Source organism: Nanorana parkeri, unplaced genomic scaffold (genome assembly GCF_000935625.1).
Source record: "Nanorana parkeri isolate BGI_ZX_2015 unplaced genomic scaffold, ASM93562v1 scaffold1648, whole genome shotgun sequence".
In the NCBI taxonomy this organism is placed as follows: domain Eukaryota; kingdom Metazoa; phylum Chordata; class Amphibia; order Anura; family Dicroglossidae; genus Nanorana; species Nanorana parkeri.
In genome coordinates, this window is record NW_017307916.1 from 167,909 (window position 1) to 181,647 (window position 13,739).

The following is a 13,739-nucleotide window of genomic DNA, read 5'->3' on the forward strand; positions in this document are numbered from 1 at the left end:
TTTTAAGAGAACATTTTATTAGGATACTAATAGTGCGTAATATACCAAATCAGAAATCACAAATGAAAACTATTTTATATTTCATTCCATATCTCACAAACATGCTTCATTCCTGGCAAATGCAGAAATTAAAGTGATAACCACGAATGATACAGCAGGAACCACAAATGACATCTTTAATGGAATCCTACATGAAAAGCAGGACAGGTTGACAGGCTGCTGGAAAACAAGATACCATCCTCACCTCTGGCTGCCATTTGTAATGGCTGACAGTAAATCAGGAGCGTACGTACAATATTCGCATTTCATGTGTGATAATAAATGTAAAAAATGAAGGAGCCGAGAATACAATTAGCAGCCTAAGCAGATGCATTTACTGACCTTATGCCTGCGAATCGTAATCGTATTCTGATAATAGTTTCCAACGGTAGTCCCCTCCTGTGAATGAATGTGAGCACACATAGAATACATTACACGTGCATGTAAATAGAGGTGAGAGGTGGAATTCTGCTGACACACAAAGATAACCCTCTGCTTTCTTTCTGACCTGCTATACTTAGTTATTGCTTTGCTGTACCGCTAATATCTGTATGAATCATTCCCTTTTGATGGATGAAAAGTCCAGCTTCATTAACAACATAAATTACATGGTGGACCTGCAAGAAAACCTTGATTCTCAGTTCTAAAGACCATGGCCTGATCCATTCATTTTAAGCAAAATAGTTTAATTAGACACCATGCATAGGGAGAAAGGGTAGCATTCTCTTTTTTTCATACAGCAGAAGGATAAATTGTAGACAGGTAAGCTGCAGAAAAATTTGGTTCGGATATTTTGTTAATATGGGATTCGCATCCGAAATTCGGTTCGGGTTTCGGATTCGGACGAAATCTGAATTTTTCTGATGAGTTTATGAATATTCGTTGCGAATATAATAGAAATCCATATACAGATATTAATACTAATGCTGAATCTCCTAGACCTGAATGGCATTTAGAATCCGAATTTCCAAATTGCATTGGGGAGCTCCCGAATGCCATTTGGGTCTGGGAGCCATATACATATATTACTAAAGCTGAGGCTCCCAGACCAGAATGGCATTCAGGAGCTCCCGAATGCAATTCGGAAATTCGGCTCTCGAATGCCATTCAGGTCTAGGAGCCTCAGCTTTACTTTGCCGTTACGAAAATTCTTGTTTAGACCCATTCGGATGCATTAAACCGAAAAACACATCTGATTGGCCAGAAAAGTCACATGTCAGATTCAGCTTTGTTTTTCAAAGAAATTCGGACGGCATCCGAGATTCGGAAATTCGGATTCGGACACATTCGGATGCATTGGGAGTCAGAAAGTTTGGACGAATTTGAATTCGGAATGAAATTAATTGCACATGTCTAATACATTGCCTCTCCTCTCTGGAAGTACCCTGGGGGGCTGGGGGGTGAGCCAGCAGGAGCACCTGGCCCCTAAAACACTGGAGATTTTATTGCCATTTTAGCCATGGCTTTATATTTCCTGCAGAGTTGATGTAGTGATTTTGGATATTGGTGGACTGGTAGATTGAATGTAGCCCTTTGAAGAATGCTGTGATTAAGCAAAGAGGAGAAGGTACAACCAGCCAATCGCATATTTAAATCATTTCAGCTGCACTCCATACAATGAGTGACCAAGGTATATGTGTGGTGTCCGCACTGCCTGTACGAAATGTGTGTGAACGTTCTCATTCATCCAGGTCACGGATATCTGTAAGAAACAAATCTGAAAAGAAACATATCTGTAAGAAACCAATCAAGGCAACTGGACTTGCTGTATTTCTCTTGAAGTCATTTCGCCGGTCATCTGTCTAGCTTTCTCAAATCAGAATGACTTGTACAAAAATGATCTGAGTAAATATGGTGAATGTCGCTCCAATCCACATAATCATAACCAGTGGGGGGGTCAGAGACCTCATGGAGGTAAGGTGTTGATTTCATTTGCATAATTGGAGCTAGCAGGTGTTAAAACAGCATTGTATGAGGCAGACAATAGATGTCTCACCCCCCCTCCCCTCTATTCAAGCTTGGCTTCTCCATTTTTACATACATGGCCTCTTTCACATCTCTTTTAAACCAATCATCCTCCCTGTCTAGGATGTGTGCTTGACTGTCTTCAAAGGAGTGACCTTGTCCAGTCAGTCATGTCAGTCTTATTTAAGTGACTTCACAATATATAGACAGTGAAGTGGAGTTGACTTTTTGTGCTGTTGACTATTATGTGACCTTCAGAGTCCACATATCTCAGGGTACACAATAGCATTGTTTCCCCATCTAGATTAGTGATAAAGGGGTATCTGGGTTGTATTACTGAATGCTGGGATATTGGGTTTAAAGGTAATGGAACTGGTGTAGGAAAGAAATGCACTGGGATGTAACGATGGCACAGGGTGTTGGGTGGATGTTTTGTAAACTAAAGTGTATTGGGGTTGGATTATTGGATGCAATGGTTTGCAATGATGGTGTTGATTGCAAGGAATATGGGAATGTTGGATGCCAGGTTACTAGATGCTGGTGTTAGATGCCAGGGTGTTGGAATTGGGAGACTTGTCGGAACACAGTAATGTGTGTGTGTGTGTGTGTGTGGGGAGGGGGCAGAGCTTGAAACGGACAATGAAAGCAGGGGAGTAGAAGCCTTCACTGATACCTTGCACTGAAACTTTAAAGGAGAACTATGAGGTGAGTGAAAATCACTCATCCTCAGGTAAGACCCCCAGGTTGAGCAGACGCATCCTATCACTGCCCAGAACCCGAGGGGGGGGTGGGGCTTCCGGACATGACAATGTACTACACGGCAATACATCTATCCAGGCTCCTTGAATGGTGTCTACGCAGGGAGGGTAAGACGTGGGTAGATATGGAGCGGAGCATATATATGTTCCCCATAGAGGGTCTTCCATGGCTCTCCTCTGCCATACCGCAGGAAGTACAATCCCACCCGTTGGTACACGCGACTCTGCGGGTTTCATGCAAGGTGCTTGGGACATCCACCCTATCACCTTTCCCGTCACCTCTGACGCCGGTCCTTGGGACCCTGATTTTTCACTAGGAGGCGATAATAGTAGACTGCGTCGGGTCCTTCTAAGCGCCTCCAAATTCCGACTTCGAGACTTCAGGGGACCAGGGGGCTGGCTGCAGACGTCCGACATACAATCTCTCACAGACCCCCCGGTGGACTTTTGGAGCGCCCTCTCACTGCGACACTTCCTCCGGGCGATACCTAACGCGTCCCTCCTGGACAGACCCCTGACGGAGTTCGAACAGCTGTGCCTAGCCCAGCTCCCTCCCCGACACGCAGTCTCCCAACTGTACAGGTTACTGCAAGCCGCCACCGGGGAAGTACCGTTGCATTTCTTGCATGGCTGGGAGTCGGAGCTACAGTTTACTTTTTCGGAGCAACAAAGAGACACTATCCTAGCGTTGACATTTAAAGCCTCACTAGCGAATCGATATCAAGAATCGGGATATAAGATCCTGACACGATGGTATAGGGTGCCATGGTTGCTCCATAAAATGAATAGCACGATTCCGGACGTGTGTTGGAGATGTAAGGGGGTTCAGGGTACGATGCTACACATCTTTTGGTCCTGTCCCGAGTTGCGGACCTTCCGGGGACGGGTGCTGGAGCTGATTGAGACTCTGACAGGTGCGGACCTCCGGGATGACCCTGCAGCATGCCTACTTCATTTGACTAAACACCCGATCAATAGATATAAACGCTCTTTGACTCATCATCTGCTGAATGCAGCTCGGGTATGCATTCCCTTGAAATGGAAGGACCCCTGTCCGCCCACTGTCCAGATGTGGCTCGCCAAAGTGCAAGATACATATCTGCTTGAGGACCTAACTGCCTCGCTGAAAAACACTGAAGCCCGTTTTAATGCCACCTGGGGACCGTGGCTATGCTACAGCATCTCTGCCCAAAGCCTGGATCAACCTACACACGCTGACCCAAGCAGGTCACCCTCCCTCAGGCTGCCATGAGGACATCTGGGGTGGCTCGGATGGGAAGAGTCCCAATATGACTAGGGACGTCAGCTGCCGACGCGGATCCCGGCCGCCGAATCAAAATCTTGCTGTGTCAACTACTGTACTGAGCTGATTTTTGTTACTTCAGACATGACTCTCTTAGTCGGGAGATATTTGTGTTGCTATGATGTAGACTGTTTTCCACTCTGTCATGTAGAATTCCTGAAACTGTTTATGTACAACACATTATGTATTGGTTATACTTGACGTTTTTTCCAGCCAATAAAGAATTTGAAAAAGAAAATCACTCATCCTCATAGTTCGAGCCGACATGTGACAATTAAACTGTCACACATCGGCTCAATAGATCGGGAAGTGAGGGAACACATACCGTCGCTCGCTCACTTATCGATCATCTCCCTGCAGAGAGCCATGACTTTCAGTCACGGCCCCCTGCAGAGATCCCTTTCTGCTCCGATCCTCCAGCGCTGACTTGAGGAATGGATGGGGGAGGGAGCGGGTTACAGCTGTGTCTACCTCTAGATAGACAGAGCCCGCTGTCACTCACGCTGCAGGGTGGATCTCAACAGTAATGTCGGGATCCGTCTCGGCTGCGGCGGTCTCAGTATACTGCGAGCTGTAGCTCGCGATATACTGAGCTTTAGGTCACGGGAGGATGCCAGTATGAGAACTATGGGGAAAAACACTTACCCCATAGTTCTCTTTTAAGCTAGGGCTCACATATTGGTTTCTGGACTATATATTTATTTTATTCAAAAATATTTTCAGGGCCTCATAATATGTACATTGTCTCCTATGGCTACCATTGTCCTTGCCAACTCAGAACGCTTGAATACTTATCTACAGTAAAAGATTATAACAGACATTGTCACCCACATTTATCACACCTAAAATGGAGTAGTTTCTCATCGTTCGCAGTGTATTTTTTAATTAGAATTGTTCTTTTTATGCCATACTTTTTATATCTCAGACAAGGGAACAGTTATATGACTTTGGACATTTCTGTTTAAAAAAAATAAAATAGCTGACTTTTCAAATTTGATGTGTCTGTGAGGTTACTATTCTGCCAAATAAGAAGTAATAATGAGCTACTAGTCCATGAAGCAGCTCTAAGATACGCTTCACAAGACATCCAGGGAGTTGCATTACTCATCCAGCTTAATAAGATAATGTGACCTCGGCAATGCAAGGATTAATTGGCAGCAAGTAGCAGTTTGTTCATTCCTGAGCTCCAGAATGTTCTTATAGAGAATATGAAACCGTGACCAAGATTTTATTGTGACTTTACCCTTCTTCTTAAGTAGCTAACTTGCGTGGGGAAGATAAAATAGTCTGTGTATTCCCATTTTTTTTTTAAATTAGAGATGGAGGTAGATTTCTGCTCACCCCTGGTAAAGTCATGACAAGATTTACCATGACTTTTAAGTTAAGCCACCATTGTCACTGACCATATACTGTATTTCTATGAAAACTAATACCATTAGGACTATAACAATCTGATTTGAACTTATAGCCATTTGCTGGTCTTTACTCAACACTGTGGCTTTGGACTCTGCTGTGCACACCTACCCTCATTAGTGGACTTTAAAGCGAGGTAACAACTTCAGACCCATTTGTGCGTTTGCTCATGCCCTGGAGAGGGATCTGTCTGCCTCTGACTTCTGTCTGACATTCTATGCCTCTGATTTCCCTTTGCACTGTTTGACTGCATTTGTACTCATCCTGCCTGTGCTTTTTCTAATGTTTGTCCAAATATAACGGGCCGCTATTTGTCCACCATTGCTTCGCTTCTTTTTAGCTGTCTGGAACCTCAACTTGTTTGTCTGCACCTTACCTGGCCCATCAGTCTGCTGACTCTGATACTGTCTGTTGTTTGCTTTGACCATCTTTCTGAGGACTTGTTGTCGGCTGTGGCTCATGGAAACACAAAGTATCTACTGAACTCTGCGACCTAGACATCATGCAACGAATTTGTGTTCTCTGCTGCTAGCGTATTCCCTATATTAGAATATGTAGATCTTCAGTATGTGACAGTGATAGTTTTGCTGAAAATGTAACCTCAACTTGACATGGGGTAGTGTTCTGGACAGTTGTTCTTTAAGGGGAATGTTTTTGTTTGTTTTTTAATGGATCCACCGGCGTAATCCTAGAGTAAATCACCACGTCCAGCGTTGTCCACGACGACGGCGACTCGACAAAATTAAAAAATATAATTTTAAACCTGACATCCGTTGACTCGTCCGCTCACGACAATCTCCTGCTGCAGAATGACATTCTGACAGATGTCAGCAAAATATAAACAATTGGATGATAAACTGTTTACATTTGTCCGGCACCTGACAGGACTTAGCTGTGTGAGCCATGATTGTGCAAAGTCATCATTACTTGCCCGATCATGTCTCTCACAGTGCACTGTGCTGTGATTGGGTAAAGCAGGTAGTCAGGTGCATTGCTTTACCCAATCAGGGCTTCACAAGGCACGGTGCAGTGCGCTCAGCGGGCGAATAGCCCGCCGAACGTCCTGATGGTGCGTGTGTTCGCTGAACACGCAAACTAGCGATGTTCGAGTCGACCTGTTCAAGTCGAACGACTTAAACATCGAGCCCATCCCTACTAGATTTGGGCATTCAGATCATGAGTATAGCTTAATCAAAATAGTCAGAACATCGGGTGTCCCCCGTGATGTTTCGTTCACTTTTCATACAATAGAAAAAGGCACCGTTACCTGCGTTTTTTTCTGTCTGGTGTGGTCTTTACAACCTTGCCCATTTATTGTCTAGATATCAGAAGCAGGAGACATATTTCTTCTACACAGATGTAAGAAAGTAACTAGCCATCCTACACATCTAACTATATGTTAACCTTTTCACTCTCCACCACTCCAAAGGCTTTCATTATGGTGCATCTTTATTTTACCATATTTAAAATGAGTCATATTTCATGTTCTGAACTAGAGTCCTGGCATTTGAAGACCTGAACTTTCACCTCGATGCTAACTACACTTTCTTTGTGCAATAAAGCACTGTACCTCTACATAGGGCACACACACATTAGGCAAGCAAGAAAACGGCTGTTCCTTCTTCCTGTTGGAAAGAGCGATAGTTCGTAGTTTGACCCAACAGCGATTGTCATCTAAAGACTGAAGCAGCCAAATTCACTACTATCTAATAGGTCTGGGCATATATCTGTATGATATAATGATGCTGTTTATCAGGGCTCAAAATTTCAGGTCCTGAGCTACTAGCCAAACCTTCGAAGTTACTCGCCACCAGTTGCCCTTCATAACACAAACAAACACACACAGGGCACAACACGCACACTTCACAACGCACAGGGCATTACACATACAGCCACAGCAATTGAGGACACCAAATCCTCAATTTCTTTTTCAGCAGCCTCAGCACTCAGTGAATGGGAAGCACTCAGTACAGAGGCTTCCCATTCATTCAGACACTGATAGTAAAATATTTACTATCAGCTGTTTCTGAATGGGGAGGAGCCTCTGTAGTGAGTGATTCTCCCCATTGAGGAAATCTTGAATGAACAGACTGTGATGTAAATCACTGCCTGTTCATTCATAACTGGGGGCCCATAGTACTTTGTGTCCCCAGTTATTTACAAACACTGGAGTGATCAGACGATCACTCCAGTGTTTGTCCTCACACGGAGGATCTGTAAATATCATTGATATTTACCGATCCCCCTCTCTGCCACGCACAGAGCCGCTGTCATCCTGAAACTGACAGGATGACAGCGGCTCCGATCTTCTCGCCTGACAGCTGCGAGCGCGGCTTCTCTCCCCCTCGGGCGGCTTCTCTCCTCGCGGCTTCTCTCCCGCTCGGTCATCCTGACAGCAGGCAGCGCTCCCTCCTGCGACCCCGGACGGACGGACGAGGGAGCGCTGTCATCATGTCGGTGAGGAGGAGAGAAGCTGCCCCGAGGAGTGCCTGACTCAATGGCTTCATTTCCACTCGCCCCTACACAATTTTCACTCGCAAATTGCGATGGGGCGAGTGGAAATTTTGAACCCTGCTGTTTATGATACTAAAAAATGCCTTTCAAATGCAAATGTTTCCTGTTGAGAAAAGAAACCAGCGACCCAAAAGCCGTTTGACAGCCGGTCCGTTTTTCTAGGTTATAACTATTTGTATGGATTCTCAAGCGATAAAATGCATTTGTTCTAAGTACCATATTTTGCTCTAAATGTACACCGAAACTATTAGCGCAGCTGGCTGGATTTTCTCATACCTATAGAAGTAAATTACAGCTCAACAAATATTTTCTTGCTTACTTCTCCATTTTCCCCCTTTAAGTGAAAGTAAATAGTTGTGGAATGCCTGTTCTGTGGGTTTCAGAGTGCTTTTAGGTTGAGTGTATTTTTCATCCACTAAGAGCTTTGTGAAATTATCAACACGGCATGATGCTGCCAACTAAACGGTTCACCCTGTGTTTTATCTACAGCTCTACGTAAAGCTGCAATGTGATGACTCGCCACTCATAGAGCATGTCGATCAGTTACTCAGTGAACTGGGTGGGGACGATCTGCAGCAAGATTCTGAAACTGAAGACGCCCCGGTGGAGAATATTGATGATGATTTTGTCCAAAGTAGCGAAGATGAAGCAATGGAGTCTTGAAATGCATATCTTTAATAATAAATACATTTTGATTAGTAAACCAGTTGTGATCTCTAGTGTTGGTTAGTATTGGAAGTGGAGCACCAAGTCATACCTGAATGTGTAATATATGTACTGTATACGTCTTGAAGGCACTGTCTCAGAAAAGAAACTATGGCAGATATAACCTGCAGGTAAAGCTCTGACACTTCTAGCTTGAGTGGCAACTTGCTGCTATCTCCAGCCCCCACACATTTCTATGGGTTCATCACTAGGACAGATTTGTTTACTGGCCAATAGACGTTTTTTGCAAGCAGTGTACATGCCTTGGAATTGCCAGGGAGTCCTAAAATATTGCCTGTCAGAACAGCCTGGCATTTGACCATAACTACATGCTTTTGGAAGCTGCTGCAGGTATGTGAAGGCACCTCAAACCTGCCGCGCTTGGTTCCCCCTTTTTCCCATGGCAAAGTGTTAGAGCACATTAAAAACCAGACTAGCATGAGGTGCTAGTTAAAAATATTTTATTAAGAAAAGTGTACACAGGAGCAAGCAAAAATCATAAACGGGAACAAGCCAAGGTCAGGAGCCGGAGTGGGTAGTCGTACAATCTAGGTCAGGAACACGGAGATCAGTGTTGTCAGGAAAAAGCCAGGAGCAGGAACCAGGAAATCAGCATTGTCAGGAACAAGCCAGGAATAGGAAACGGAGAAGAACCCCAGCCAGGATCGGGTCATACACAGAATCTGAATTCTCAGAGCAGCAGAAAAGCACTAGTAGGAAAGACCACGCAAGGTCAGACTGGACTCAGTGGTTTATATAGTGAGTGGGGTGACATCATCACTCAGAGACAGGAAACTCCCATCTGGCTCTCTCAGATGATGCTCCCTGTCCGGCCATAAGAGGGAGCCTGTGAGTAGCGAGCAACGTTACAGAGTCTGCTCAGACAAAGAAGGAATCACAGGTGGGTAAAATGGCAGCCAAGCCAGAATGCTGCAAACCAGTTAAGTCAAGGAGGAACCTTGCCACAAGTCTCTTTAACCCTTTCGCTGCCAAGGACGTACGTCGTACGGAGCTACAAAAGTGTTTCCAGCTGGCCAGCTCAGTACGTCGTACGGACCTGGCATTTACAGTTCTACTATAAGCTGATGGTCGCTTTATATGTTAGGCAGAATGCACTGTTAGTGTGTCGTTGTATCTGTACAATGTCTGGGACACGGGGTATAGAGGAACAAAGTAGAATAATTAAACCATTTTAGTTATCTATACTGCATAATACCAATCTGCACTGTAGAGCAGCCAAACACAGAAAGCAGGTCTTCTGTGTGTCAACTGTTATCGATGATGGGCTCCTTTTACTGATATGTAGCCGCCCCTTCTTCTGCTAATCTTGGATAAAATAATAATGTATGTAGTATGGGGAATCTCTATATGACTGCCTTTAAAGCAATTTCTGTTCTATATTCATAGAGAACCTACCTTTGAGATGTAGATTAAAGTATAAGGATGAGCAAAACTGAGGTTTCCCTGACATTTTTATATAAATCTGGATATATCTGTGAAATTTTGCCGTATGGGAAAAACACACGGAGGTCAATAGAGAAGGCTAATCTAGGGTGGATTTTTTAATCATGCGATGACCTTTAAATGGATCCTGAGGGTTAGAAAAACACTCCTTTCAACTGTCGACGACCAAAAATTGCTGCTAATTTTTTTCAATATTGTATGTCTTTTTCACAGGAATTTCATGTATTGCCACTTCGGTAATATTTTGGTTGTGGCAAAATCAATTTTTCCAAAAACATTCTACGCCTTGCTGTTAGACAAGCAAGGTGAGGGTACTTTAAAGCTGATTTCAAATCGGCGAAAAACATTCTATGTGCTTAAAAAAGGTATGCTGAGTAGAAAAGACTGTATCATGCCAGCATGCTATAGAAAAGGACCCTTGCTCTCTGTAAAAAAAAAACAGTGGTCTCTCTGCAGAGCTCTGATTTCCCCTGCTGAGTCAGAGATAGAGATTGACAATCAGCACAGCCCATGCCCGCTAGAGTTCTACCTCTTAGCAGGAGCCTTGTCAGACCTTTGCAGAGAGACAACTGCATCAACACATGGAGCCAACTTCCTTCTCTGCTCCATGCTGGCATAGGGCAGGCTTTTCTACTCAGGCTGCCACTGCTTTCTAAAACTGCCTGACTAGAACTGTAAGACTCAATCAGCTAAATATATTCCAGATGCATCAAACAAAAAGTGTGCAAAAGTTTAGTTGGGTTATTATGGTCAAATCACACAGTGCTACGGTCCGGATGCACACCATACTGGCTAGCACCTTTGCTTATCAATAGAGTATTGAAGATATGTGATAGATGACGTCATCTATTTCCAGCACAGATTCATAGATTTAGAACAATGTTGTATCCAATAAGCACACTAGTCATCACAAAACAACCAATTGGGCACTCTTAAAAAAGGACTCTACTTGGTCATCACAAATATACTAGTAGTATATTAAAAAAACTCGATCCTTCATCTACGGAGTTGTATTCCTGGTACTGGACTTTCCACTACATGTCAAGGAAAAAAGACCAACTTGTCTATACTGTATGTCTAGTTACATTACTAATTAGAAGCTGGTGCTGCTCGTGTTATGTTATGAAGTGTACCACTTTATGTTTACAAGACGGCACTTATGCTGTCACCCTTGCTCTAAATTCACCTCCTTCTAAATAAACGCAAGTATCTTTCCAAGAAGAGACCACCTATGTTCATAGAAGGATGGTCCTGTCTGAGTATGATTTACCCTTAGTGCACCTCCATGCTTTGTATATCAAATATATTACACAGAATCTGTATGAAATTCACTTTGAAGACTGTTTATTTTACCGGAGTGATACACGTGATAATGTATTAAACGCGGTTTCTTATTCTGCTTTCAAGGTATCTCTGATGTTTTTCATATCTCCAGTTTACTTGATTCTTTGTGTAAGTTATATATCAGTATATCTGTATTTTAATAAGCTTGAATACACAACTTAAAGAGAGACTGTCACCTTGATGACCTATGCCCCTCCGTAAATACAGTAAAGTAAGTGTTGTCACCCTAGAACAGAAAGTGCTTTGCTGACAGGATTACCCGGTATAAATAATAGAAAAAAAACTGATATAAAGAAAACTAATAGTGCCACAAAAACTGATAAACTGTAATTTATTATATTTATATTTTTTAGTTTAGATACAGCTGTGAACAAATTTATTGGCATCCAATTGATTCAATAGAATATTCTAAAGAATAAAACAAAAATGGCATGGACAAAAATGATGGAAACTTTAACTTAACATTTTGTTGCCTACTCGTAATAGGCAATCACTGCAAACAAGAGATTTCTGTAGCCCTCAATTAAGACTTCTGCCAACGGGTAGTTTGGCCCACACTTCTTGAGCAAACGTCTCCAGCTGTCCCAGGTTTGAAGGGTGCCTTCTCCAGATTGCATTTTCAGCTCTTTCCATAGAAGTTTAATAAGATTCAGATCAGGGTCATAGAAGGCCACTTAAGAATAGTCCCATGTTTTGTTCCTATCCATTCTTTGGTGTTTTGCGTCATTGGAGGACCTATGACCTGTGGCTGAGACAGAGATTTCCAAAACTGGGCAGTACCTTTCACTCTAGAATTCTGTGATAATCTTGAAATTGTATTTTGCCCTTCCCAGACTAAAACAGCAAAAGTTTCCAGGCACACTCACCAGCCAGCTTTCAAAAAAACCTGTCTAACCACTAAGGTTAAAAGCAGAGGTTTAGATACACGTCTTCTGCAGAAAATGTGAAAGCCGCATGGCCACGTTTTACTGTTTGAAGCCGTTCCGTGTGCACCTTGCTGTAAAGCTGGTAACAAATTGATGAGTGCGTTTCCCATTTGTTTTGCTTGACTGATTTGGTGCAGTGACTCGAGGGGTCTCAGCTGCCGTTGTGATGTGCGGGGTCCCTTGTGCATACCTGTAGAAAGGCATCATGGCACACTCACAAACCAGTATAACACACCTTACTGTATAACTGGTAACAAATTGTTGAGTGCGTTTGTCGTTTGTTTTGCTTTACCTTGTGCATACCTGTCCCTTTAAGGGAGGTTGGGCTTCCTCCCGACAAACCTGCACCCAATTTAATCTTTTGCCCCATGTGCTCCAAGATGGAGACTCTCATCGTTTAGAGTTAGAACCGCACTATATGGAGGTGCCTTGACGTGGCTGTGCGGCTTTCACATTTTCTGCAGAAGAAGTGTATCTAAACCTCTGCTTTTAACCTTAGTGGTTAGACAGGTTTCTTTGCATGCTGGCTGGTGAGTGTGCCTGGAAACTAAATTGATGAGTGCGTTTGCCATTTGTTTTGCTTCCCAGACTAAAGGCGCCCCAAGCTAGACACGGCAAGGCAGCCCCAAAACATATCCTAGTCTCCTCCATATTTCATAGTAGGTATAGTGTTTTTTACTTTGAAGGCTTAATTTTTTCATCTATTAACATAGAGCATGTGTGACATACAGAAAAGCTCCTGTTTTGCCTCAGCTTACCAAAGGACATTCTCCCAGGAGCATTGTAGCTCATCCGTATGCATTTTAGCAAATTCTATTCTCGCTTTCTATGCTTTTCTCGTTTTGGAGTCTTCTTTTGAGCCCACTTTCCCTCAAAAAGCAACAAATGGTACAATCGAACACTGTTGTACCTTGTCCTTGGAGGTCAACTTGTATCTCTTTGGAAGTTTTCCTTTACTTTTTGTCTACCATTCAACTATCGTTCTGGTCAATATGGAGTCAGTTTTTTTCTTGCGGCCACATTCAGGGATGTTGTCTATACTGCCATGGATCTTTTTAATAATATTTGCAACTGTAGTCACAGGAACAAGCTGCTTGGAGATGCTCTTAAAGTCTTTACCTTTGACATGCTGATTTACAGTTTCCTTTTTTTATCTACTCAGACAACTCTCTCCTTTGCTTTCTCTGGGCCATGTTTAGTGTGGTGCACACGGTGATAACCAACAGCAGAGTGACGACTTTTCTCCATTTAATTAGGCTTACTGATTACAAGATTGAACACGTGTGATACTAATTACACAAAGTTACA

The 13,739-nt window shown here is 43.2% G+C and overlaps 1 long non-coding RNA gene across 1 annotated transcript in view; it reads left to right on the plus strand.

The window, feature by feature from the left end:
* The window catches only part of LOC108799168, a 74,767-nt gene extending 66,072 nt beyond the window's left edge, over positions 1–8,695 (plus strand). The window contains exon 3 of the long non-coding RNA XR_001942008.1: positions 8,482–8,695. This is a non-coding gene — a long non-coding RNA (uncharacterized LOC108799168). The remainder of the gene's footprint in view (positions 1–8,481) is intronic.
* The last annotated feature ends 5,044 nt before the right edge of the window (positions 8,696–13,739 follow it).